Source organism: Schistocerca nitens, chromosome 2 (assembly GCF_023898315.1).
Source record: "Schistocerca nitens isolate TAMUIC-IGC-003100 chromosome 2, iqSchNite1.1, whole genome shotgun sequence".
NCBI classification, from domain to species: Eukaryota; Metazoa; Arthropoda; class Insecta; order Orthoptera; family Acrididae; genus Schistocerca; species Schistocerca nitens.
Window position 1 is genome coordinate 77,094,734 of NC_064615.1, and position 26,307 is coordinate 77,121,040.

The window sequence follows — 26,307 nt, forward strand, 5'->3', positions numbered from 1 at the left end:
TTAGCGACTAATAAAGTCATAAGAAGATCAAAACAAACTGCAAAACGATTTAGAAAAGATATCTGAATGGTGCCAAAATTGACAGTTGACCCTAAATAACGAAAAGTATGAGGTCATCCACATGAGTGCTAAAAGGAACTCGTTAAACTTCGGTTACACGATAAATCCGCCCTAATCTAAGAGCCGTGAATTCAATTAAATACCTAGGTATTACAATTACGAACAACTTAAACTGGAAAGAACACACAGAAAATGTTGTGGGGAAGGCTAACCAAAGACTGCGTTTTATTGGCAGGGCGCTTAGAAAATGTTACAGACATACTAAGGAGACTGCCTACACTACGCTTGTCCGTCTTCTTTTAGAATACAGCTGCGTGGTGTGGGATCCTTACCAGGTAGGACTGACGGAGTACGTCGAAAAAGTTCAAAGAAGGGCAGCATGTTTTGTATTATCGCGAAATATGGGAGAAAGTGTTACAGAAATGATACATGATATGGGCTGGAAATCATTAAAAGAAAGGCGTTTTTCGTTGCGCCGGAATCTTCTCACGAAATTCCAATCAGCAACTTTCTCCTCCGAATGCGAAAATATTTTGTTGACACCGACCTACATAGGGCGGAACGATCACCACGATAAAATAAGGGAAATCAGAGCTCGTACGCAAACGTATAGGTGTTCATTCTTTCCGCGCGCTATACGAGATTGGAATAATAGAGAATTGTGAAGGTGGTTCGATGAACCCTCTGCCAGGCACTTACATGTGATTTGCAGAGTATCCATGTAGATGTAGATGTAGATGCTCTCTTTGGAGAAGCTGTTTGATTATTATTACAGCACTGTGAAAGTAGGAAACACGATGAAGTGATACTGTGAAGCAAACGGTGTGTTACTCGAAACACTGAGACACCTAGAGTGTTTGAAACGGCTTGACCGTCAGCTTCATGTAAAACATAAAAGGCTAATTCATAACCCAAATGTATTTCGGTCGCTGACAATGCGTATGCGTCAATCGAAATGAATACTTTTCACGGTCTTGTAGCTTCGGCCTTGGCAGAGAACTCTGCTCGGGAAACGGTGACGTCACGATTGCTGGCGTAAAACGGCAGAGCTATCTAGTGGGAGGATGCTGAAATACAGGAGCGCGGCGCAACACGACGCAGTCCTGTTCCGCCGAGGCAGGTCAGCTGGAGTGGATTCCACAGGTACGTACCACCACGTCTTGCTTCGTAAATGTAAGAATACAAACAAAACCCACGTTTCTCTTCAGAGGGCACCCACAAGTATTCATTGTCAGTGATAAAATTTATTGTTGACAAACAAAACCGTCAGTCTGCGTTTCGACTCACCGCTCTGTCTAGCACAGTTGTACCGGAATGCGCCTACGAGTGCACACTAAGAGTGCTGGTCGGCCCGCTGGTCAAGGTGTGGCGGTTCCATTACAGATAGTACACTACGTGGTCAAAAGTATCCGGACACCTGGCTGAAAATGACTTACAATTTCGTGGCGCCTTCCATCGATAATGCTGCAATTCAGTACGGTGTTGGCGCACCTGTAGCCTTAATAACAGCTTCCACCGGCATATACGTTCAATCAGGTGCCTGGAAGGATTATTGGGGAGTGGTAGCCCATTCTTGACGGAGTGCTGCACTTAGGAGAGGTATCGACATCGGTCGGTCAGGCCTGGCACGAAGTCAGCGTTCCAAAAAATCCGAAAGGTATTCTATAGGGTTCAGGTCAGGGCTCTGTGGAGGCCAATCCATTGTTGTTGTTGTGGTCTTCAGTCCTGAGACTGGTTTGATGCAGTTCTCCATGCTACTCTATCCTGTGCAAGCTTCTTCATCTCCCAGTACCTACTGCAACCTACATCCTTCTGAATCTGCTTAGTGTATTGATCTCTTGGTCTCCCTCTAAGATTTTTACCCTCCACGCTGCCCTCCAATGCTAAATTTGTGATCCCTTGATGCCTCAAAACATGTCCTACCAACCGATCCCTTCTTCTAGTCAAGTTGTACCACAAACTTCTCTTCTCCCCAATCCTATTCAATACCTCCTCATTAGTTACGTGATCTACCCACCTTATCTTCAGCATTCTTCTGTAGCACCACATTTCGAAAGCTTCTATTCTCTTCTTGTCCAAACTGGTTATCGTCCATGTTTCACTTCCATACATGGCTATACTCCATACAAATACTTTCAGAAACGACTTCCTGACACTTAAATCTATACTCGATGTTAACAAATTTCTCTTCTTCAGAAACGATTTCCTAGTCATTGCCAGTCTACATTTTATATCCTCTCTACTTCGACCATCATCAGTTATTTTACTCCCTAAATAGCAAAACTGCTTTACTACTTTAAGTGTCTCATTTCCTAATCTAATCCCCTCAGCATCACCCGATTTAATTTGACTACATTCCATTATCCTCGTTTTGCTTTTGTTGATGTTCATCTTATATCCTCCTTTCAAGCCACTGTCCATTCCGTTCAACTGCTCTTCCAAGTCCTTTGCTGTCTCTGACAGAATTACAATGTCATCGGCGAACCTCAAAGTTTTTACTTCTTCTCCATGAATTTTAATACCTACTCCGAATTTTTCTTTTTTTTCCTTTACTGCTTGCTCAATATACAGATTGAATAACATCGGGGAGAGGCTACAACCCTGTCTCACTCCTTTCCCAACCACTGATTCCCTTTCATGCCCCTCGACTCTTATAACTGCCATCTGGTTTCTGTACAAATTGTAAATAGCCTTTCGCTCCCTGTATTTTGCCCCTGCAACCTTCAGAATTTGAAAGAGAGTATTCCAGTTAACGTTGTCAAAAGCTTTCTCTAAGTCTACAAATGCTAGCAACGTAGGTTTGCCTTTTCTTAATCTTTCTTCTAAGATAATTCGTAAGGTTAGTATTGCCTCACGTGTTCCAACATTTCTACGGAATCCAAACTGATCTTCCCCGAGGTCCGCTTCTACTAGTTTTTCCATTCGTCTGTAAAGAATTCGCGTTAGTATTTTGCAGCTGTGACTTATTAAACTGATAGTTTCGTAATTTTCACATCTGTCAACACCTGCTTTCTTTGGGATTGGAATTATTATATTCTTCTTGAAGTCTGTGGGTATTTCGCCTGTCTCATACATCTTGCTCACCAGATGGTACAGTTTTGTCATGACTGGCTCTCCCAAGGCCATCAGTAGTTCTAATGGAATGTTGTCTACTCCCGGGGCCTTGTTTCGACTCAGGTCTTTCAGTGCTCTGTCAAACTCTTCACGCAGTATCTTATCTCCCATTTCATCTTCATCTACATCCTCTTCCATTTCCATAATATTGTGCTCAAGTACATCGCCAATCCATTACAGGGATGTTATTGTCGTGTAACCACTCAGCCACGGGCCGTGCATTATGAACAGGTGCTCGATTGTGTTGAAAGATGCAACCGCCATCCCCGAAGTGCTCTTCAACAGTGGGAAGTAAGAAGGTACTTCAAACACCAATGTAGGCGTGTGCTGTGATAGTGCCACGCAAAACAACAAGGGATGCAAGCCCCCTCCATGAAAAACACGACCACACCATAACACCACCACCTCCGAATTTTACTGTTAGCACTACACATGCTGGCAGATGACGTTCACTGCGCATTTGCCATCGCCACACTGAGTACCATGATTCGTCACTCCAAACAACGTCTTTCCACTGTTCAATCGTCCAATGTTTGCGCTCTTTACAACAAGCGAGACGTCGTTTGGCATTTACCGGCGTTTGGCATTCACTGGCGTGATGCATGGCTAATGAGCAGCCGGTCGACAATGAAATCCAAGTTTTCGCACGTCCTGCCTGACTGTCATAGTACTTGCAGTGGATCCTGTTGCAGTTTGGAATTACTGTGTGATCTTCTGGGTAGATGTCGTCCTATTACACATTATGACCCTGTAACACTACTGCCCCGCTTGTTATACCGGCATGCAGTTTACCTAGTGACGACAAGGTTTATTTTTGTCACAAGGCAGCCACGTATAACACTTCAGCGGGAGTAAATTTGCCAAATGTGGCCTAAACTTGCAGTAAATGTTACCATCTGAGAGAAATTTAGAAATTTGACCGAGTTTATCTAACGGAAAATTGGAATCGAACCTTAACTGTAGGTAGCTGTAGGTAGATGACAGAAAGAAATAATTTTGCAAGGAGTCACAGTAAGAGATTACTGTTAAATGAAATAGTTATACAGTCGCCAGCTTAATTAGGCATAACAATGTAAAAGCATTATTCATCAAGAACCTATTTTTACTGCTTCAAGGCGAACTTTCATTAAATGCACTATGAAGTGCAATGAACACACCCAAATGGACAAATTACACAGTGGGTAGTATGAGTTATCACTTTAGTAGTTAGGTAGTCACTAGATTTGCAAATGAGCCCTTCCCTTGTTTACTTTAATCATTACTTTCGTTTTTAACTAATATTGCGTAAACCTGCCCTTCACTAACCACACAAGCACATAACAATAGTCAAGTACAATTAATAAAGGCCGGCCGAAGTGGCCGTGCGGTTAAAGGCGCTGCAGTCTGGAACCGCAAGACCGCTACGGTCGCAGGTTCGAATCCTGCCTCGGGCATGGATGTTTGTGATGTCCTTAGGTTACTTAGGTTTAACTAGTTCTAAGTTCTAGGGGACTAATGACCTCAGCAGTTGAGTCCCATACTGCTCAGAGCCATTTTTGAACAATTAATAAACACATTCACTATACAGAAGCGAATAGGACACACAGTATACACACCTTCTATCTTTGTTTCACAGTGATTACTTCAATAATCATTAGCTAGAAACCTACTAAGCTGATTTATTCTTTTTGTTATGATGGAAAAGAAATGTGATCCCACAAACTAGCCCTTTCATAGCAACAACAAAATTGTATACACTTTCAAATTTATGTGTCATTAAGGTAGGATTGGATTACTCTTTCAATTTTAGATCATTAAGTTTGCACTATTTTAACACTCTTTACCCAGACAATAAGCTATACAAAACAGAGACAATTTCCAGTAAAACTTGACGTCAAACAACCTCTAGACAAAATCTTTATAGTACCACTTGTGAAACTGTGAACATTACTATTCTCTTTTCCAAGTAATATTCTTTCCCAAACTGATTTTTAAGTTCATTTTCTAGTTAAGTTTCAAAACATTCAAACATGCACAGTCACTGTTATAAGTATGAGAGACAAGTAATTCTTGCCCAGTACGTTAAGTGTACTGGCATAAAACTTTGCCACAAGTCAAAAAAATGCACCATAGAATTGTTAATGCTTTTGATGTAAAGGACATTCTCGGATTTCATTACTTATCGGAGAGGATCCTTCTTGGAAAAGTCCATAGGACGGACACTTTGTTCAAACACATTTTTGTACATTAGGATTATATTTCCATAGAACCAAACACAACATTACTGGTTCACACATTAATACATTTCTGAGCTTTCGTGAGTGTGACGAAGTGGTTGCGCAATCGAGGTGGCGAGTATGTGGCGACTGGGTGGTCTTTCCATTGGCAAATAATAAGCTCTATTTACCTCTTCTTGGCGTTGTTAATAATAATTTTAGAGCTTTTCCCAAATCTAGAGCACCATTTTACAGCGGCAAATTAAATCCGAAGCCATTCCATTCCACTTGTAATACTATAAGCCTCACTCGGCACCTGCGCTGTTTGCTCGCCAGTTACTTGCTGTCGACTGCCTACTGTGCTCTCTCGTTTGGCGCCCAAACGAGCGCCACATCCACCTTTTCCATCTACATCTACATCTACATTTATACTCCGCAGCCACCCAACGGTGTGTGGCGGAGGGCACTTTACGTGCCACTGTCATTACCTCCCTTTTCACTTCCAGTCGCGTATGGTTCGCGGGAAGAACGACTGTCTGAAAGCCTCCGTGCGCGCTCGAATCTCTCTAATTTTACATTCGGGATCTCCTCGGGAGGTATAAGTAGGGGGAAGCAATATATTCGATACCTCATCCAGAAACGCACACTCTCGAAACCTGGCGAGCAAGCTACACCGCGATGCAGAGCGCCTCTCTTGCAGAGTCTGCCACGTGAGTGTATTAAACATCTCCGTAACGCCATCACGGTTACCAAATAACCCTGTGACGAAACTCGCCGCTCCTCTTTGGATCCTCTCTATTTCCTCCGTCAACCCGACCTGGTACGGATCCCACACTGTTGAGCAATACTCAAGTATAGGTCGAACGAGTGTTTTGTAAAGCACCTCCTTTGTTGATGGACTACATTTTCTAAGGACTCTCCCAATGAATCTCAACCTGGTACCCGCCTTACCAACAATTAATTTTATATGATCATTCCACTTCAAATCGTTCCGCACGCATACTCCCAGATATTTTACAGAAGTAACTGCTACCAGTGTTTGTTCCGCTATCATATAATCATACAATAAAGGATCCTTCTTTCTATGTATTCGCAATACATTACATTTTCCTAGCGCTCCAACTCGCTTCCGTTGCAGAGGTGAACTGCATTGGATTTTTCTTTATATAATGCTAAGTCCCTACGTATGAACCAGTTACAATGTAATTACCAACAAACATATTGTAAAAAATCTCGTCATTTAAGCATATTAAGAAGTCAACAAAAAAAACATAATTAAATGCTACTCTCGTCCAAATAATACAAAGAACTTGACTTGCAAAGAGTAAACATGTCACAAAAAGCTTTACATTTCTTTAAAGTAGATCAGAGACATTACATAGTAAAGAATATATGCTTTGTATTACTCATAATAAATCAATACAAATTATTTACAGTATTAAACTGCGGTGTTACAACCCTCTTCGATTGTCGGCGGTCTCTGTCAGTCAACAGACGAGGTCGGCCTGTGCGCTTTTGTGCTGTATGTGTCCCTTCACGTTTCCACTTCACTATCACATCGGAAACAGTGCACCTAGGGATGTTTAGTAGTGTAGAAATCTCGCATATAGACATATGACACAACTGACACCCAATCACCTGACCACATTCAAAGTCCGTGTGTTCCGCGTAGCGCCCCATTCTGCTCTCTCACGATGTCTAATGACTACTGACGTCGCTGATGTGGAGTACCTGGCAGCAGGTGGCAGCACAGTGCACCTAATATGAAAAACGTATGTTTCTTGGGGTGTCCGGACACTAGCCTGTACAAATGCCTAACGACTGCGCTACCATCTGCCTGAATTTACGATTACAGTAACTAAACTCGAAATTACACCTCCTATACGAAACTCACATTCAATTTAAGTAAGAATCTACGAAGTGTGAGGTTCAGGAAGGTAGCGACAGGGATGTGGAGCCATTCCGACTAAAGTGCCATCGCCAGTTGCGCTTGGTTTCTCGGCTGAGTATCCACGGTGCCAAAAGGTAGATCGAGGTGAACTCACAATTCTCGATTAGGTTTAAATGCAGGGAGTTTGGTAGCCAGGGGAGTACGATAAAGTCAGCCAGATGTTCTTCAAACCACGCACCTACACTGTGAGCTGTGTGATGCTATCGCACAGAGGAAAAACTTCATGTAGCGGTGGTCGTGGTTCCCAAGGTAGATGCATACATGTTTGGATCCATTGTGCCTGTCATAATGATAAGATCACCCAGGAATGCCACAAAAACATTCCCCAGACCATAGCGCTCCCCTACTGGTTGCAGGGTATTTGCTTCGAGACGTTTCGCATAGTACACGCCAACGGCCATCTGTTCGATGGATCTGAAAAGGTCACTTGTCGCCAGTCACTGTGGCACTGGCTTGAAAATTCCAGCCTTTGTGACCGATGGACAGCAGTTACCATGGGTGCTTGAACAAGGCACCAACTGCGGAGGCCCATAGGCAGCAACGTTCGCTGAACGGCCATTGAAGAGACATAGTTGGTAGCCCCTTGGTTCATCTGAGCGGTCAGTAGCACACCTATCCGCCCGTACACATGTCCCCTGTGGCCCGTAGTTCACCACGGTGGCCTCGGCGCCGGTTATGGATAACGCCATTTTCCCCTGCACGGTGTACTGTAACGACGGCGGCACGCGAGCGGTCTACAAACTTAGCTTCCACCCTTGGCCTGGAGGCCAATGATCATGCCGCTGTGGATGGCAGATAAATCGCCCCGTTTCCGCATTACCACAACCACTGCACTGTTTTCCGCGTACCGCATGTGAACTTTATATATGCGGCACTGTCGGTGCTGCCACATTCCACCTGTGAGTGGTTGTTGCACCTTGACGACGAGCATAGTCGGTTGTCACATTAATGAGTCTGGACCGTGTATGTAGAAAGAAAAAAACTAGTGGGAAACCTGTCAGCCAGCAGAGTGCCTTTTTAGGAACGTTCTACAGAAGTGGAATGAATTAAGCAGACAGTCACTTTTTTTTTTACTGAAGTTAATAGAGGTTCCTGGTTTTCGTCCTTTTACAACTTGATTAATACAAGTATATATTTTGTTGACTGAATTACGAGTGTTGCTACCGTTTCATGCAAAATAAGAGTTTCGTAGGCAATGTCGGGAACATGTAACAACAGAACAGACTGTCTTGTGTAGGGAGACACATCCACCAGCACGGAAAACTAGCAGTCTTGATAACAGGACTATGGTCCAATGAGACTGCAGGTCTTAGTTCTGTTGTACTGCTGCTCGCGCTTGTCGAGATTCTACGACAGTAATGCTAATAGTGAACCCAAAATATTTCAGTGTTCCCGATCGACTGCCGCCCGAGAGGACAGCCATATTATTCGCTCGGTCGTACAGGATTGTACAGTGATGTCACGTACCATGACTCAGGAAACTGATATGTTTGTTGCAAAACAATGACAGCGCAACAACTTCTAGAGCAGCACCAATTGCCAGGACGGTGACCATTGTCCCTCGACATTGCAGCAGAGATAGGCAACCTGACATTGGTGTGACCATTGTCAACGCTGCATACAGAGTGGCAGTGCATCCTCTTTCACACTACACTTGGTTCGCTGTACAGAATCACAATGGACGTATCTAAGTTTGAAGCCACTGAGGAGACTGGAGTTGCCAAATTTCATTTAAAATTGTCATATAGGTCCAGCATTGGACTTGGTGGTATGGGAAACTATCAGGTAGACAACATGGTCACCTCTGATCCACGTAATCAATTTTGATAGTGGACATTACATTTCTGGCTTCTTAAAATCCGTGTTTGTGCCCTGTCTTGGAGATCTCAGTGCCGGCCGCTGTGGTCGAGCTATTCTAGGCGCTTCACTCTGGAACCGCGCGACCGCTACGGTCGCAGGTTCGAATCCTGCCTCGGGCATGGATGTGTGTGATGTCCTTAGGTTAGTTGGGTTTAAGTAGTTCTAAGTTCTAGGAGACTGATGACCTCAGATGTTAAGTTCCATAGTGCTCAGAGCCATTTGAACCATTTGAGAGATCTCAGTGAAATTAACTTTCAACGAGAGAAAGCAAGACTGCTAGATTTCTGTGCTGTCCTGACCTACCTCAATACAGAGAGCATTCGACTGCTGCCATGACCAGATCTCTCAACCACTGAAAACATCTGGTCAAAGGCCACTGAGAGACTGGCACACCAACCCCTGTATTTGTAGAGCCCTGACATAGAGCTGAAGCAGTATAGAGGGTGATTCAGAATTCCTATTAGAGGCTTCTGGGGGTTGTAGAGGGGACTTACTAGATGAAGTTTTGATGAGGAACCCCTGTCTGGAACTGTCCCGTTTGGATATAAAATAAGTTTGAAGATCGGATCAATATCAAATCTCCCATTTCGTGGTATGTACGCAAGCTGCAAAAAGTGAGCAATCTTCAGTCCCTATTGTAATTATGACATCACGTAACGCCTTCGTCCGACTACACTGGCTGCGAGGAACTGGTATGGTCGAAACTAGTAGGTTTTGCTGTGGTGCTCCATGGGCACACTGCACTCTCGAATTTCGACGTCCTTCGTCTCGTAGAACAGAACATGAGGACGAGTACCCGAAACATTACCCATGCCCTATCCTACAGCACTCCTCTGCTATATTTGTACCCTGAAGTGGGACATTTGCAAGTGATACGTTCTTCAAACTTTTTTTTTTAGCAAACGGTACCTTCCGGATGTGCATTCCTTATCGAAACTTCATCTACAAACTCCCATTTAGAACACCAGGAAAACTGTAATAGAAATTTTGAAACATTCTGTGTCATCCAAGCTCAGTTCGGCTCTATCCGCAGTTACGTTAGAGACATACTCGCTGCCAGAGGTTACTGCCCTGTGAACTAAATCTGAAACCTTGATACCCACAATCTACTTACAGGATGGTTGTATGTTTACCCTTACTGTACTGTATACTGCGACGTTATCTAACGGTTTTCTGCTGAGGAGGTGCTCTCTCAACAGCAACGCCTCTAAGCAAACCAGTTGCTGCTTTATCTAATGTTGCTTGCACATTAGGTAACTGGACTATACACAGCTGTATTTAATAGGAATAGCTCGATGTAGCACAGGGTCGTGCAGTCCCTGTTTTCATACCTAGCAGCTAAGTCGCTGCAAATTATAATCTGTAGCTGTGGTCGTGTAGTCAAATAGTCTATGCATTTGATAAAATTACGAAGTAATAAGATACACAGGAATATGAATTAAACGATAAATGAATAATTAATAAAAAGGTTTCTACTTTAACATTTGATACCAGAGAATTATGTAGAATAATGTTTATTCCTGAAGGTAAATCTGAAAAAGGGTGGGACCGAGTCGGGTAGCTAGCACACTGGACTCACGTTCGGGAGCATGTCGGTTCAAACCTGTGCCCAGTCTTCGTGATTTAGGTTTTCCATAATTTTCATACATTTCTTAAGGCAAATGCCAGGATGTTTCCTTCGAATGGACACAGCCGCTTCTTTCTCTGTCCTTCCCTAATCCGAGCTTGTGCTCCATCGCTACTGACTATATTGTCGACAGCACATTAAATACTAATCTCCTCCTCCGCAAAGTGGTCCTACGACACCAATTATAACAAAGACAGCAAATAACCTTATTAAATGCAATAAAATTGCTTTGAGAGCGTTACAAGAATTGTAGCAAAATCCCCAAGCTAAATAATTATCCAAGATATGTGAAAATTAGGTCCATTTTGTGATCAAAATACACGAAATATTTACCAGCTCAGAATAGTTCAGAGTTCATCATGATTTACATATCAACACATGTGATAAAGAATAGAAACTCATACTCTGTGTATTCTCAATTCTGTAACAGAATTGGAAAAAGTTTATCATGGCAACTATTTACCACCCAGGATGAATCACCTACACGACCGAATCTCACACACTACCTCAGGCAAGTTTGCCTTGTTCCAGAATAGCTTCCTTGAGTACACCTCCCAAAAGAGAATCTCTCTCCACTTTACTGCCATGGTGTTCCACCACTGCCTGCTTCTCCATTGGCTGAAGGCCATCTCCTATAAAAATATATCGTTCTAAAGTTGTAAAGATATGATTTGACTCAATCTGACCAGTTTCCAGACTGCACTAATATACTGCAACAATATTTAAATAAAAGAATTTTTGTAAACATTCAGTCACACTCTGATCATTTACAGTAAAAATAAATGATAGTTTCTTCATAAATAAATAAACCATCAGTCTTGCTCCAATGCACTCACATCAAATGATAGCGAACTGTCCTTAAATATTGTTTAAACAATGATTTACATGTGCTTGATATTAGCGTCTTTTGGCAGTCTTTACAGTAATGGTGTCAGCTAACACAAGCGATAGATCACACCTTACATTAGCATGAGTTTGTATTAGCAACTGCAATCAATAATTAAATGAATATCTGGCAAAAATAGTAAAATATTGTTTACATAACATCACAAATGTGACAAGAGAAGAAGTATTCATGCTGTAGTAATTTTCTGTGTAACGAAAAAGATATAAAAGACGTCGTGAATCAATAAATAGAATAGATACAGGAAAGCAGCTTTCAAGGACGATAGCCATAGTGAAATGCTATCATCTGAGGTATCGTTTGATGAAATTGCATGAAATCTTTAGACGTACTTTATGCGAAAATGTTTAACACTGTGAAATATTAATTTCTGTAGCTTTAGATATGCTGAAAATATTGCTGTATCACTGGATGCATATTTTTTTTCTTAGATTGCAGATATATCCAGATTTGCTTTCTTTTTTGACTGTGATTTACTGTCGAATTTCTAAGGCTGTAAGAAGCCATCTTTAAGCCTGTCTGACGCCCCGCCACTGCTTGTGCATCGTCTCTTCTTCTAAGAGCGCGACCGCAGTCCAAATTCCTGCTTGCAGCAGTCGCTTTGAGTCGGCCGGGCCGCGCTCTGAGCCCTGGACCCGCTAGTTCAGCCATACAAACAAATTCATCTCATTTCATACTAATTTCAGGCGGCCGAATAGCTCGCCTACACACGCGTAACGTGACAATACTCACAATAGTTACAATTTCGTTATTTTCTATACTTACTGGTGTTGGAATTTTAATTACACTGTAGGGCAATTTATTATCAGTCGTACACAACTTTGATTAATCAATTACACAAAAGAGTTAATAAAATACTTATCCAGTGCAGAAAATACTCCAAAACGTTTATAAAGTTCAACACCTGTTCTTCCGTTGGTCTGGGAAGAAAAAAGAAACATTAACGGAAATAGTGCTGTTGACAGTGAAGAATTATCTTCTTTAAAGAGCTATGGCTTTCGTTTGCTTTAAAGGGTATAACTGTTTATCGCATACCAGCCGCTCTCAGCAAATATTTTTATTATTTAACATGAGAAATCTGGAAGAAACAACAAAAACAGAGCTTCCGTGGAAGAAAGCACTGTACTAACAGGGGATGTGCTGTACTAGGAATTACGGCGAACACTAACACAATTATCTACGTCAAATCTTTCGATTCTAGAGACAGTCTCTGAAAATGAGGCACATCGATTACTGCTCCAATACTTACCCAGTTTAGATACTTCTCTCAACTGTAAGTGGATGAATTTCTGCCAATCGCCTCCGCGAAACTGAAAGAAGTCTGAGACTGGAATTCGACTTGTAACAGCAGAAAGATGTGGTGGTGGTGGTTAGTGTTTAACGTCCCGTCGACAACGTGGTCATTAGAGACGGAGCGCAAGCTCGGGTGAGGGAAGGATTGGGAAGGAAATCGGCCGTGCCCTTTCAAAGGAACCATCCCGGCATTTGCCTGAAACGATTTAGGGAAATCACGGAAAACCTAAATCAGGATGGCCGGAGACGGGATTGAACCGTCGTCCTCCCGAATAACAGCAGAAAGACACAGAAACAATAAAGAAAAATAAGTCGCATTATCCGTTGTCAGTCTTACGCCATGATGGTGACAGCAGATAGGGACTAAAAAATTTGCTTCATGATTGCCATACTATGGTCAATGTAAGTACAACATCATTGGCACAAATTCAGAGTGTGGTAGACGGTTATGAAATGGGTCAGACTGGAGCCAGCCTGTCGGTTTCATTTTACATATACTATTTACTCACTCAAGTGATAGGGAGATGTTTCGTTTTTCGTGTTTCCACGTTGTAGATTTTAATATTTAACATACATGATGATTGCAGAGGTTACAGTTTCAAAAGGTTGAAATGGCTCTGAGCACTATGGGACTTAACTGGTGAGACCATCAGTCCCCTAGAACTTAGAACTTCTTAAACCTAACTAACCTAAGGACATCACACACATCCATGCCCGAGGCAGGATTCGAACCTGCGACCATAGCGGTCGCGCGGTTCCAGACTGTAGCGCCTAGAACCGCTCGGCGTCTCCGGCCGGCGTTACAGTTTCCGTGTAATAAAATATTTACCATTAATTATTGTACTGGATTTATATGTGGTGTATTTCTGAAATTTGGTGAAGCCAAGCCATCGGCTCCGAGACCGGCGGAGGGTGGGTGGGGGGGGGGGGGGGGTGGGGGGGGGGATGGGGGAGAAGAGGAGCACACGCACTTGCCCAGTGTCTTCGATAGGCAAGCTGCCAACTCGTCTGGTCCTCCTCCCCCCCCCCCCCCCCCCCCCCCCCTTTCCACCTTCCTACTGCCAGCAGCCACTGACCACTTGCTCGGTATTGCCGCCTTGTCCACTTTGCAAAACAAAGCGACTGTTCCCTGAGAATCTGGGTAGCTGTTTGGACTACAGATATTGCGTGGGACATTGGAGTGCAATCACACACACATTAGGCCAACTTCGGAATAATTTCACCGTCCTGCACACGGCGACACTTTGTCGAGTGAAGACGACACTTCTGCAGAATATAGGCTGACCTTTGGCGTCAGGTAAGAGCTTTCAGTAACCGCGGGAATGTGACCACGTATACAGTACACCCACTTCGGAATGTCACCGCTGCGCCATTCTGTTGCGAAGACTCGGAGACTAATGATGTGAGGTTTGATGTGGGAAACAGAGTACTCGTTTAATCCGACAGAATCTAAAAAATTAGTCAGAATGGCAGAGCGAGGATTGCCTTTCAAAGGGGAAGATGTGCGAGTTGTCTTGCGTTGGTCTCAGCCGTCATCATTTTTAGGGTGTGGGTCTCCTACAGAATTGTTTAAAGTGAAAAATTAAGAGATTGGCTCAAGAAAGAACAAATTTTTCGGAAGAGACAGGGTAATGCTTGATATGCGGCCTCTGACAGGCTGTCTTTCAAAGTTTCCTTCTTATTGGACAACTAGCAATTTTTGGCGGCTTCTCTACAGAGTACTTAGAGAGACGTCGTTTTTAATATCGCTGTTCGTCTGGATGGGTACCAAGGTGGAGCAGAGTTTTACTTATCGTCTAGATAGGGACTGGCACGGAACAGAGTCTGACTCTTTTCCTGCCTGGATACCAACATGCGAGATATTCGACTTGGTGTGTGTGGTGGAGAACGAAAGTCACGCCTGGTGACGGTGAAGGTGCCATTTCTTGAAGCCGTTGCGTAATTGTGGCGAAAAGCGTATGCTATGGAGTCGGAGAACGATCTCGATAAAGGCGATGAACCATGAGCCGCTCTTCCATTGCTGTGGGCTTTCCCTTTCAGAAGGATCAAGTCACTGCACTGCGTTCTGCAAACGTGTACACAACCATGTTACCCTTACACTGACAGACACATGAATGAGGCTCGAACCAGGTGAGAGATGTAGGATAGACGTCATATGACATCAGCTGATCCGTCGTAACCACTTCTCCCCCCCCCCTCCCTTGACTACCCCGTTGCATACTTACCTAGTAAACCTGTTTTCAAACGGCTGTAGTTCCGGACATGCGTTCCAATTCAAAATATTATGTACTCACTCCCCTCTGCAAGTCATAGAAGTCTGTAACAGGAATTTTCGAACACCGTGTGTGGCATTTCTCTGGCGCGTTGCGTATCCGGCACTATCGATAGCGACTTGTATTTCTGTTTCCGTCTGGTTCGGCCTGCGCAGGCGCTGAGGCGGCTGCTGCCCTCTGGAGCGTTTTTCGTGGGAGGGGGAGGGGGGGGGGTCGCTCGGCTTGGCAGTTGGATTTGCACAGAGCTGGTGGTATTTTGCTTTCCGCCCCGGCACGGAGGTGTGGTCTCGTTGTTGGCGGGCCTCGTTGATTTGGGCATTGGGCAGTGTGGCGTGTTGATGTGGTGTAGTGGACAACTGATGGATTCCCGCACGAGATCGCTCCAGGTTCTCAGCCTCTGAAAACGGTGCCACGATATCGCTTGGGTTTCCGCACCCAGGAGTTGTAAGGACTGCAGGGCAGGTTTTATGTGTGTTTGCTCTGTCCGGTCTGCGTGGCGGGGTTCGTTTCACCTTACTTCACCTTACTTCAGCTGTTGTTTATATTTTCTGCGTGATTCCGTTTTAGCCGGAGTCTGGGTGTTGAGTTTTCTGCTGGTGTGTACCCGGTCGTCGCCCCTGTTTTCCCGCCAGGGGGCAGCGGTATCTGTTGGTGGGAATTATTTAGCAGTGTGTGTTTTGCGTGGACCCAGTGTGCTCACGCGCCCTGATTCAGAGTTGAAATTACTGTGGTCAGGCTGGCACGGCTGCTGGAGTGTGTGTTATTGCTTTTCTGGCTTGCTGGGGACTGCGTGCGCGCCTGTTCCGTTTGTGATGTGGCAGCAGTCTGATATTTTTATGTGTGCTTGTTAAGTTGCTAGCAATTGCTTTGAGCCTTGTGCTTGCTCATTTTATTTAAATTGCTGGGCATTGTCATTTGTTTCTTCTTTTACTCTTATTTATTTGTTGTGCCAGTTAGCCCTAAGATGATGTCAGACCTTGGTATCTGTCAACCTTATTTTGGCTACTAGCGCTCAGGTGCAATATTTCCGGATCTATCCCGGATTTGTCTTTAATTGAGAGCTTTTTTATACTGTGTTTTTAGTAGTAGGTTTGCGAAGTGCACTTGTGTATGGTATTTATTGTGTTTACCCCTCCCCCCTTCTTACTCCTTCGTGTAAACTGATTTTGGCAAGATTGCCTGGTGGCCTGTGTTATTACCTATGTAAGTTTGCCCGCTGCTGTAGCCGTAACATGTTTTGACCGGCAAGCGGCCCATGTTGGCGAAAGTTTAAATGTGTTTTGCGCTGTTGATGTTGGGCCTTGCCGTACATATATTTAGTCATATACGTGTTGTTGTGTTAAGGATTTTAGGGCATTTTTAACTGAGATACCTACTGAAAATTTTATCACTCTTTTAAAGAAGGTATAGGAAGGAGTAACTTCAACTGAAAATTTAATTGTAAATTATACATTTGTGCTTCACATTTAAAAATTTAACTGTATTAGGTGAAAGTATGTAGTTTAATGCACAACGATTATTTGTTAATGTATCAAATTGTAAACAGTTTTGAAGTTTCTCTGTTTACCTGTGGTATATAACATGGTATATAACATGTTGATTACCTCATATTGTAAGCAGCTTGGTTTGTTTGTGTCACTGTAATTTTTAAGCCACAGTGTAATTTATTACAATTAATTGATTGTTTTGTGGAAATAAACCTTGAATTGTATGTCCCCTTTTCATTAACCGAATCCCATCCAAATCGTCCGCTCACTGTGCCACATTGGCTTGGAGTGACGGGCAGGTATGTCAACGTGTAGACACATTATACAGAAAAGATGGAGTTTCCTGCTTTGCGCGTTTAGTGATAAGCACAAAAAAATAGCAATACGTTTAAGTTACTACGCCGTTGCAAGTGGGACGTCACCTGGAGCAGGAGTGTTGCCGAGTATTATCTGGAGTCGTGCTGTGCGGCCCCGGGAGACCCGCAACCCGCATCGCGTCATTAGCGGGGATTTCAAGGACTAGGTTGCGTCACAAGCCTACAGCCGTTTGCGGTCAGGAAAGAGGTCATATGTCACTTCCACGAAAAAAACAAGATGAGCTGTAGCCGGCGTTTTAAAATACCACAGCGCTGTAGGCGGACTGCAATTGTGTTCCGCGGCAGCGCAGACATAGGATCACCGTGAGCGCGTCGAGGTACGTACTGCAGGCCATGAGCGTACATAGTGTAGGCAAAAGGTACCAACTGAATGGAGCACATCGTTGCCTGCCATCGATATGTACGAATCAGATGTGTTGTATGTGAGTAGCTTGTCTTCAGAAATCGAGTACCCTGGCACACAGTTAACGAGAACATTAAGTTAAAAATGTTATGGAGCCGTAACTCCTGCCTCTTGTTCTCTAGAGCGAAGAGAAAATCTCGGCTGAGTTACATGTAAAGTAATACCTATCCTATAACACCCAACTAAATACTTTTATTTTCCATATTTTACTTGTCACTCTCAAAAATTGATCGCACATTATGCCTAGGAGCAGCTATAGTTTGCGATATACTTAAGTCCTTGCTTATAGTTTATAATCCTGCATAATGCTGCTAGTTTTACAAACTCAACCAGTTTCTGTAACGACGCAAGCGGCCAGCGGCATGTAAAAGGTTCGTTCAATAAATAAGCGGAAAACATGTTAAAAAGATATAAAACTTCGACAAAGTATGATTTTTTTCTTTTTTGTGTGGTCTCCTAGAACTGTTATCGATGGGCCTGGTAAGTCAGCGGAAAAGACGTTAAGAAAATATAAAACTTCGACAACGTTTATGATATTTTTCTTTTTTTGTGTAGTCTCCTAGATTTCTTATCGGTGGGCCTGGCACGCCAGCCTCACGAACGGGGTGCCGGGAATCAGTTAAAGAAGATGGCGGCATCCTCGCCGGTTTGCACCAACGTGGAGTAGCGGAGTCAGTGTGCGATTTGCAGGGGGGATGGGAGGGATTTCCCCCCCCCTCTGAATCAGACCATCCCCTCCTCTGGCTGTAGTTTATGCATCCCAACCTGGGATGTTTATTTCCCACGCACTGGAGTAAAACTTTACATATAATTTAAATTTGTGGAGCCGAACACTGAAAGTTTTTAATACAGTCTTACTATTAATATGTTTGCTTATTAATTTTGAAAAAGTGTTATGTAGTAGTTAAGCATTTCAAAACATTTAGAACTAAATCATCATTCTCATGTTGTCATTGTTACTTTCGTCTACGGTGCGTCATCCGTTTACTTGCGAGTTTACGAGGGAAGTAGTGTGGCAGTCATGCTGCAGCAGTCGTACCGCAGAGTTGGGTGAGCTGGGGGCTGAAAGTCTCACCCCGGGCCCTGACACAGGATGGTGACCGGCCTGGTACCTGTGCGAACATTCACCATTAGGCCACCCTTTGGCAACGGTATGGCGCGGACTAACGGTCCTGGGACGAAAGCACACATTACTAAATAACGCACCATCGTCTGCTTCTAGTTCCTAGGATACTATTTCGTGGACCTTCTTTAAATACTCTTCTCTTCCACCATCGTTTTCTTTTCCTTTGGTTTTCATTTCCGTTGTTAGCTGCATGTGCAAGTACCAAGTATGCCGCCGCTGCGATACTTTATCATCCTTTATACTGCAAGACCGGCACACGTGTGGCACAAATTCTGTTGCTTTGATATAAATTAACCTGCCGCATGCAACGTACGCCGCAAGATGTTGCCTGTTGTAGCATGCTACACTCCTGGAAATTGAAATAAGGACACCGTGAATTCATTGTCCCAGGAAGGGGAAACTTTATTGACACATTCCTGGGGTCAGATACATCACATGATCACACTGACAGAACCACAGGCACATAGACACAGGCAACAGAGCATGCACAATGTCGGCACTAGTACAGTGTATATCCACCTTTCGCAGCAATGCAGGCTGCTATTCTCCCATGGAGACGATCGTAGAGATGCTGGATGTAGTCCTGTGGAACGGCTTGCCATGCCATTTCCACCTGGCGCCTCAGTTGGACCAGCGTTCGTGCTGGACGTGCAGACCGCGTGAGACGACGCTTCATCCAGTCCCAAAAACGCTCAATGGGGGACAGATCCGGAGATCTTGCTGGCCAGGGTAGTTGACTTACACCTTCTAGAGCACGTTGGGTGGCACGGGATACATGCGGACGTGCATTGTTCTGTTGGAACAGCAAGTTCCCTTGCCGGTCTAGGAATGGTAGAACGATGGGTTCGATGACGGTTTGGATGTACCGTGCACTATTCAGTGTCCCCTCGACGACCACCAGTGGTGTACGGCCAGTGTAGGAGATCGCTCCCCACACCATGATGCCGGGTGTTGGCCCTGTGTGCCTCGGTCGTATGCAGTCCTGATTGTGGCGCTCACCTGCACGGCGCCAAACACGCATACGACCATCATTGGCACCAAGGCAGAAGCGACTCTCATCGCTGAAGACGACACGTCTCCATTCGTCCCTCCATTCACGCCTGTCGCGACACCACTGGAGGCGGGCTGCACGATGTTGGGGCGTGAGCGGAAGACGGCCTAACGGTGTGCGGGACCGTAGCCCAGCTTCATGGAGACGGTTGCGAATGGTCCTCGCCGATACCCCAGGAGCAACAGTGTCCCTAATTTGCTGGGAAGTGGCGGTGCGGTCCCGTACGGCACTGCGTAGGATCCTACGGTCTTGGCGTGCATCCGTGCGTCGCTGCGGTCCGGTCCCAGGTCGACGGGCACGTGCACCTTCCGCCAACCACTGGCGACAACATCGATGTACTGTGGAGACCTCACGCCCCACGTGTTGAGCAATTCGGCGGTACGTCCACCCGGCCTCCCGCATGCCCACTATACGCCCTCGCTCAAAGTCCGTCAACTGCACATACGGTTCACGTCCACGCTGTCGCGGCATGCTACCAGTGTTAAAGACTGCGATGGAGCTCCGTATGCCACGGCAAACTGGCTGACACTGACGGCGGCGGTGCACAAATGCTGCGCAGCTAGCGCCATTCGACGGCCAACACCGCGGTTCCTGGTGTGTCCGCTGTGCCGTGCGTGTGATCATTGCTTGTACAGCCCTCTCGCAGTGTCCGGAGCAAGTATGGTGGGTCTGACACACCGGTGTCAATGTGTTCTTTTTTCCATTTCCAGGAGTGTAGAAGACGACGCACGCCACATTTCCGTAGCATGTCACAATATTGCAAGACGTCGCCCCAGCGTAAACGAGGCTTTACAGCCAAGTCTGTATTGTATGGTGGATGTGATGTGCTGCGTACGAAATTAAAACCTGCAAACAGATCCAAACGTCGTGGAAAACTGTGAAGAGGTGTCATCCTGCAGCAAGATAATGCTCGCCCACATTCTGCCAAACGGACAGCCGACGCAATAAAGGAGTTGAGATTCGAGGTGCTGGAACATCCACCATACAGTACACACCTGGCTCCAAGTGATTTTCACATGTTTGGACCCTTAACGGAAGCACTACAGGGAGGAATATTTGAAAGTGATGAAGACGTCATTGCTGCGGTGCAAAATTGGTTACAAATGCAACCTAAAAACGTATTTTCGGATGAAATAAAAAAAAACTCGTAAAACGTCGTGAAAACTGCATTGAAGTCCAGGGAGGTTATGTAGAAAAATAACGCATGTTTCAGTTTTCTATCATCAGAATAAGTAGAGCTTTTCACACATGTGTCTTTACATTTGGATTCCCGTCGTATACCTGTATGTAGCTGATTTTGTAAATAAGCTTTACCTATAATGTACTTTTAAAGATATAACAAGGGATGGCTTTTCTGATAGTGCATACGCGCGAATAGTGAGTTTCGGCATTAACATCTACTTATAAATAAATGTTTAACCATGGGTAACGGCACGGTCCAAGCTAGTAACATATGTAATTATACTAACCCCCTAAGACATCCCCCCCCACTGGTAAAAGCACAAATCGCACACTGAGCGGAGTGTCATTACATCTCTGTTAGCTGATCGAAATTCACCGTCAGATGTCAGTGCAAAATGGTGAAAGTTGCTGTAGTCAAAACCAAGTGCACGAGGGACGTAACAAGTGTTGAAGATTCGACACGACCAGAACGCTCTATCTAGTCACGGAGAACAACATTGCGAGAGTTTGTGAGTTGATACAGGAAAACAGGCATATTACGATTAGTGATTTTACAGCAACGATGAACATTAGTGTCCGACATATTATTCGTGACGTACTGATATTCAAGAAACTGTGGGCGAGATGGGTTCCAAAACACTTGATATCAAAAATGAAAGACGCATGGATGTGCGCAGGGTGCTTCTGCGACAGTACGAGGCGGAAGGGAAGGCACTTCCTCACCCTACTGTAACGGGAGATGAAAGTTTGGTGTGTGGCGGTTTAGCGTATCATCAACATGGGCAAATGCAGTGAATTTGGTTGATATGATACTCTTGGTATTCTGCGGTTTGAATTCACTCTGTTATTTATCAGTTGCATTGATTTGATTTTGTAAATGATACTGACAATATTATACACACGTATAATGCAATATTCATACTACAACTTCTCCCGGATAATTATTTTGTTCAAATTGCACAAGAATTCCACCTGACGAATTGTAATAATGTTGAATGTAAGTTGTGTTCATATCACTAAAATTTCAGATCGTACATCAGAGCTTTTATAATTTTTGTCTTCGATGGATTTAATTATTCTTAGCAAATTAATCATGTAAAGGAACCACAGAATACCACCCGCGCACAACACTGACGTATGCTAGCAGAAATATTTTTCTCCGTGATTCGTGCGTAGTTTAATTTTGGCCTCATGCATCAGCAATGAAGTCGTGTTCAACAATAAATACCATCAGCACTGTTCTTAGAAAATGCAGTCTGATTCGATTAATTTTTTTTCTTTTATAAATAGAGTTCAGTACCACCGGTGCACATTTATTTCTTACACATCGGAATATTGTTTGCAGTTCCAAGTAATTTAAATTTGGCAGTGAGATAAAAGTTAAGATGGCGGCCAACAAAAGATAGAGGATTTCTTTTTTAATTAAGATTTTCCTTTGCTCAATAAATAATTAATCATTTAAATTGATGCCATCAAAAAATTATTAATACTGTTTTGCAAATTAGTTTAACACAAACCCTTGATATTTCGACCAAAAGTACAGACGAAGTTGCTATATAATCGCAACTAACAATGGCTGCGCTTCTTGCAGCTATGATAAAACAATTAATACAACATTATAATTAGAAGAGGAAGTGATTTTTCAATAATTAATCATAAATAGTTTTAACGCATTTAGTTCTATTTGTTTTTTACCAGCAAATGAACATAATAGTACAATAATTTTACGTTAAATGTTTTTCATTCAACGGACATCAAATCGATTCGCGTCTTGCGTCGGCGACGTACATCAGAAGAAGACTACAAAAGGTACAAAACAAAAGAAAAGAATGACATAGATTAACAAAGAATGTGAGACAAATATTGTCTTTGTTTTACATAATTATCATCTTTTTAAGAAATAATTACATAAGTGAATGAATATTATTGAGTTACGCAATTTTCCACACGTAATAATATATATTAATTATATATATACACTCCTGGAAATTGAAATAAGAACACCGTGAATTCATTGTCCCAGGAAGGGGAAACTTTATTGACACATTCCTGGGGTCAGATACATCACATGATCACACTGACAGAACCACAGGCACATAGACACAGGCAACAGAGCATGCACAATGTCGGCACTAGTACAGTGTATATCCACCTTTCGCAGCAATGCAGGCTGCTATTCTCCCATGGAGACGATCGTAGAGATGCTGGATGTAGTCCTGTGGAACGGCTTGCCATGCCATTTCCACCTGGCGCCTCAGTTGGACCAGCGTTCGTGCCGGACGTGCAGACCGCGTGAGACGACGCTTCATCCAGTCCCAAACATGCTCAATGGGGGACAGATCCGGAGATCTTGCTGGCCAGGGTAGTTGACTTACACCTTCTAGAGCACGTTGGGTGGCACGGGATACATGCGGACGTGCATTGTCCTGTTGGAACAGCAAGTTCCCTTGCCGGTCTAGGAATGGTAGAACGATGGGTTCGATGACGGTTTGGATGTACCGTGCACTATTCAGTGTCCCCTCGACGATCACCAGTGATGTACGGCCAGTGTAGGAGATCGCTCCCCACACCATGATGCCGGGTGTTGGCCCTGTGTGCCTCGGTCTATGCAGTCCTGATTGTGGCGCTCACCTGTACGGCGCCAAACACGCATACGACCATCATTGGCACCAAGGCAGAAGCGACTCTCATCGCTGAAGACGACACGTCTCCATTCGTCCCTCCATTCACGCCTGTCGCGACACCACTGGAGGCGGGCTGCACGATGTTGGGGCGTGAGCGGAAGACGGCCTAACGGTGTGCGGGACCGTAGCCCAGCTTCATGGAGACGGTTGCGAATGGTCCTCGCCGATACCCCAGGAGCAACAGTGTCCCTAATTTGCTGGGAAGTGGCGGTGCGGTCCCCTACGGCACTGCGTAGGATCCTACGGTCTTGGCGTGCATCCGTGCGTCGCTGCGGTCCGGTCCCAGGTCGACGGGCACGTGCACCTTCCGCCGACCACTGGCAACAACATCGATGTACTGTGGAGACCTCACGCCCCACGTGTTGAGCAATTCGGCGGTACGTCCACCCGGCCTCCCGCATACCCACTATACGCCCTCGCTCAAAGTCCGTCAACTGCACATACGGTTCACGTCCACGCTGTCGCGGCATGCTACCAGTGTTAAAGACTGCGATGGAGCTCCGTATGCCACGGCAAACTGGCTGACACTGACGGCGGCGGTGCACAAATGCTGCGCAGCTAGCGCCATTCGACGGCCAACACCGCGGTTCCTGGTGTGTCCGCTGTGCCGTGCGTGTGATCATTGCTTGTACAGCCCTCTCGCAGTGTCCGGAGCAAGTATGGTGGGTCTGACACACCGGTGTCAATGTGTTCTTTTTTCCATTTCCAGGAGTATATATATATATATATATATATATATATATATATATATATATATATATATATACATACATATATCGTGGATGTTATAGGTGCATCTTTAACCCACTGAAAGAAGGCCTTGTTGACTAATGATGAGGAAGTCCAGGCAGCATTGCATAACTGGTTACTCACACGCCCCCACCAAGAACGCTTTGCACGTGGGATTCAGAAGCTTGTTCATCGCTGGTACAAGTGTATGAAACTTAAGGGGGATTACGTAGAAAAATGGACAAATGTTGTATTGCATTCACGTAATACAGCCTTTAATAAAATTCTTTTTTTGTTGTTGTATGACTCTCGTACCAGTTTACATCCACAGCCGCGTGTGGTAGCCGCTCGGTCTTAGGCACCTTGTCACGGTTCGCACGGCTCCCTCCGTCGGAGGTTCGAGTCCTCCCTCGGGCATCAGTGTGTGTGTTGTCTTTAGCGTAATTTAGTTTGTCAGATTAAGTAGTGTGTAAGCTTAGGGACCGATGACCTCAGCAGTTTGGTCCCATAGGATCTTACCACAAATTTCCAATTTTACATTCACGCAGAAAATCTTAATACTGTGCGCTTACTAAGTGTCGAAAGTCTGTTAGTACAATGACACCTGTCATAATGTTAAAGTAAAAGTTCATTCATAATCAAAACAATGTTTCATTTTACGGTGTGTAACGCATTTCTAAATTAAAACATTTTCCAAGAATACGTATGGTTTCCATCGGTGCTTCTGCTTTAGTTTCTCTTCTGTCATTTACTCACGTATGTCATGCTATTCACCAGGGTCTGTAGTACACAACAGGATTCCGGGCTAGAGATAGTTGCAACACAGAATTTTTAAAATCCTGCTTCATTTACTATTATCTGTTACATATATCGACATATGTGCAGAAACCGTTGTATGTTTGTGTACAATTTCCTCACATCCTCAACCACTGCGTCGACTTCAACCAAACTAGATACATCTGCCAGTTACAATCTACCTATCTCCCGTAATACCCTACTGGCCATTAAAATTGCTACACCACGAAGATGACATGATACAGACGCGAAATTTAACCGACAGGAAGAAGATGCTTAGATGATGAAGGAAGAAGATGATTAGCTTTTCAGAACATTCACACAAGGTTGGCGCCGGTGGCGACACCTACAACGTGCTGACATGAGGAAAGTTTCCAACCGATTTCTCATACACAAACAGCAGTTGACCGGCGTTGCCTGGTGAAACGTTGTTGTGATGCCTCGTGTAAGGAGGAGAAAAGCGTACCATCACGTTTCCGACTTTGATAAACGTCGGATTGTAGCCTATCGCGATTGCGGTTTATCGTATCACGACATTGCTGTTCGAGTTGGTCGAGATCCAATGACTATTAGCAGAATATGGAATCGGTGGGTTCAGGAGGGTAATACGGAACGCCATGCTGGATCCCAACGGCCTCGTATCACTAGTAGTCGAGATCACAGGCATCTTATCCCCATGGCTGTAACGGATCGTGCAGCCACGCCTCGATCCCTGAGTTAACACATGGGGACGATTTCAAGACAACAATCATCTGCACGAACAGTTCGACGACGTTTGCAAGAGCATGCACTATCAGCTCGGAGACCTTGGCTGCGGTTACCCATGAAGCTGCATCACAGACAGGAGCGCCTGCGATGGTGTACTCAACGACGAACCTGGGTGCACGAATGGCAAAACGTCATTTTTTCGGATGAATCCAGACTCTGTTTAAAGCATCATGATGGTCGCATCCGTGTTTGGTGACATCGCGGTGAATGCACATTGGACGCCATACTGGCGTATCACCCGGCATGATGGTATGGGGTGCCATTGGTTACACGTCTTGGTCCCCTCTTGTTCGCACTGGCGGCACTTTGAACAGTGGACGTTACAGTTCAGATGTGTTACGACCCGTGGCTCTACCCTTCATTCGATCCCTGCGAAACCCTACATTTCAGCAGGATAATGCACGACCGCATGTTGCAGGTCCTGTACG

The 26,307-nt window shown here is 44.5% G+C and overlaps 1 protein-coding gene across 2 annotated transcripts in view; it reads left to right on the forward strand.

The window, feature by feature from the left end:
- Positions 1 to 26,307, forward strand: part of LOC126235751 (serpin B6-like) — a 104,569-nt gene that overhangs the window by 13,685 nt on the left and 64,577 nt on the right. The window contains exon 1 of one of the 2 annotated variants that reach the window (XM_049944543.1): positions 17,400 to 17,458. The exons of the other annotated variant lie outside the window; for it this stretch is intronic. The gene's annotated coding sequence lies outside the window, so the exon portion shown is untranslated. Of the gene's footprint in view, positions 1 to 17,399; positions 17,459 to 26,307 lie in introns of those variants that run through there. 2 annotated transcript variants of the gene reach the window in all.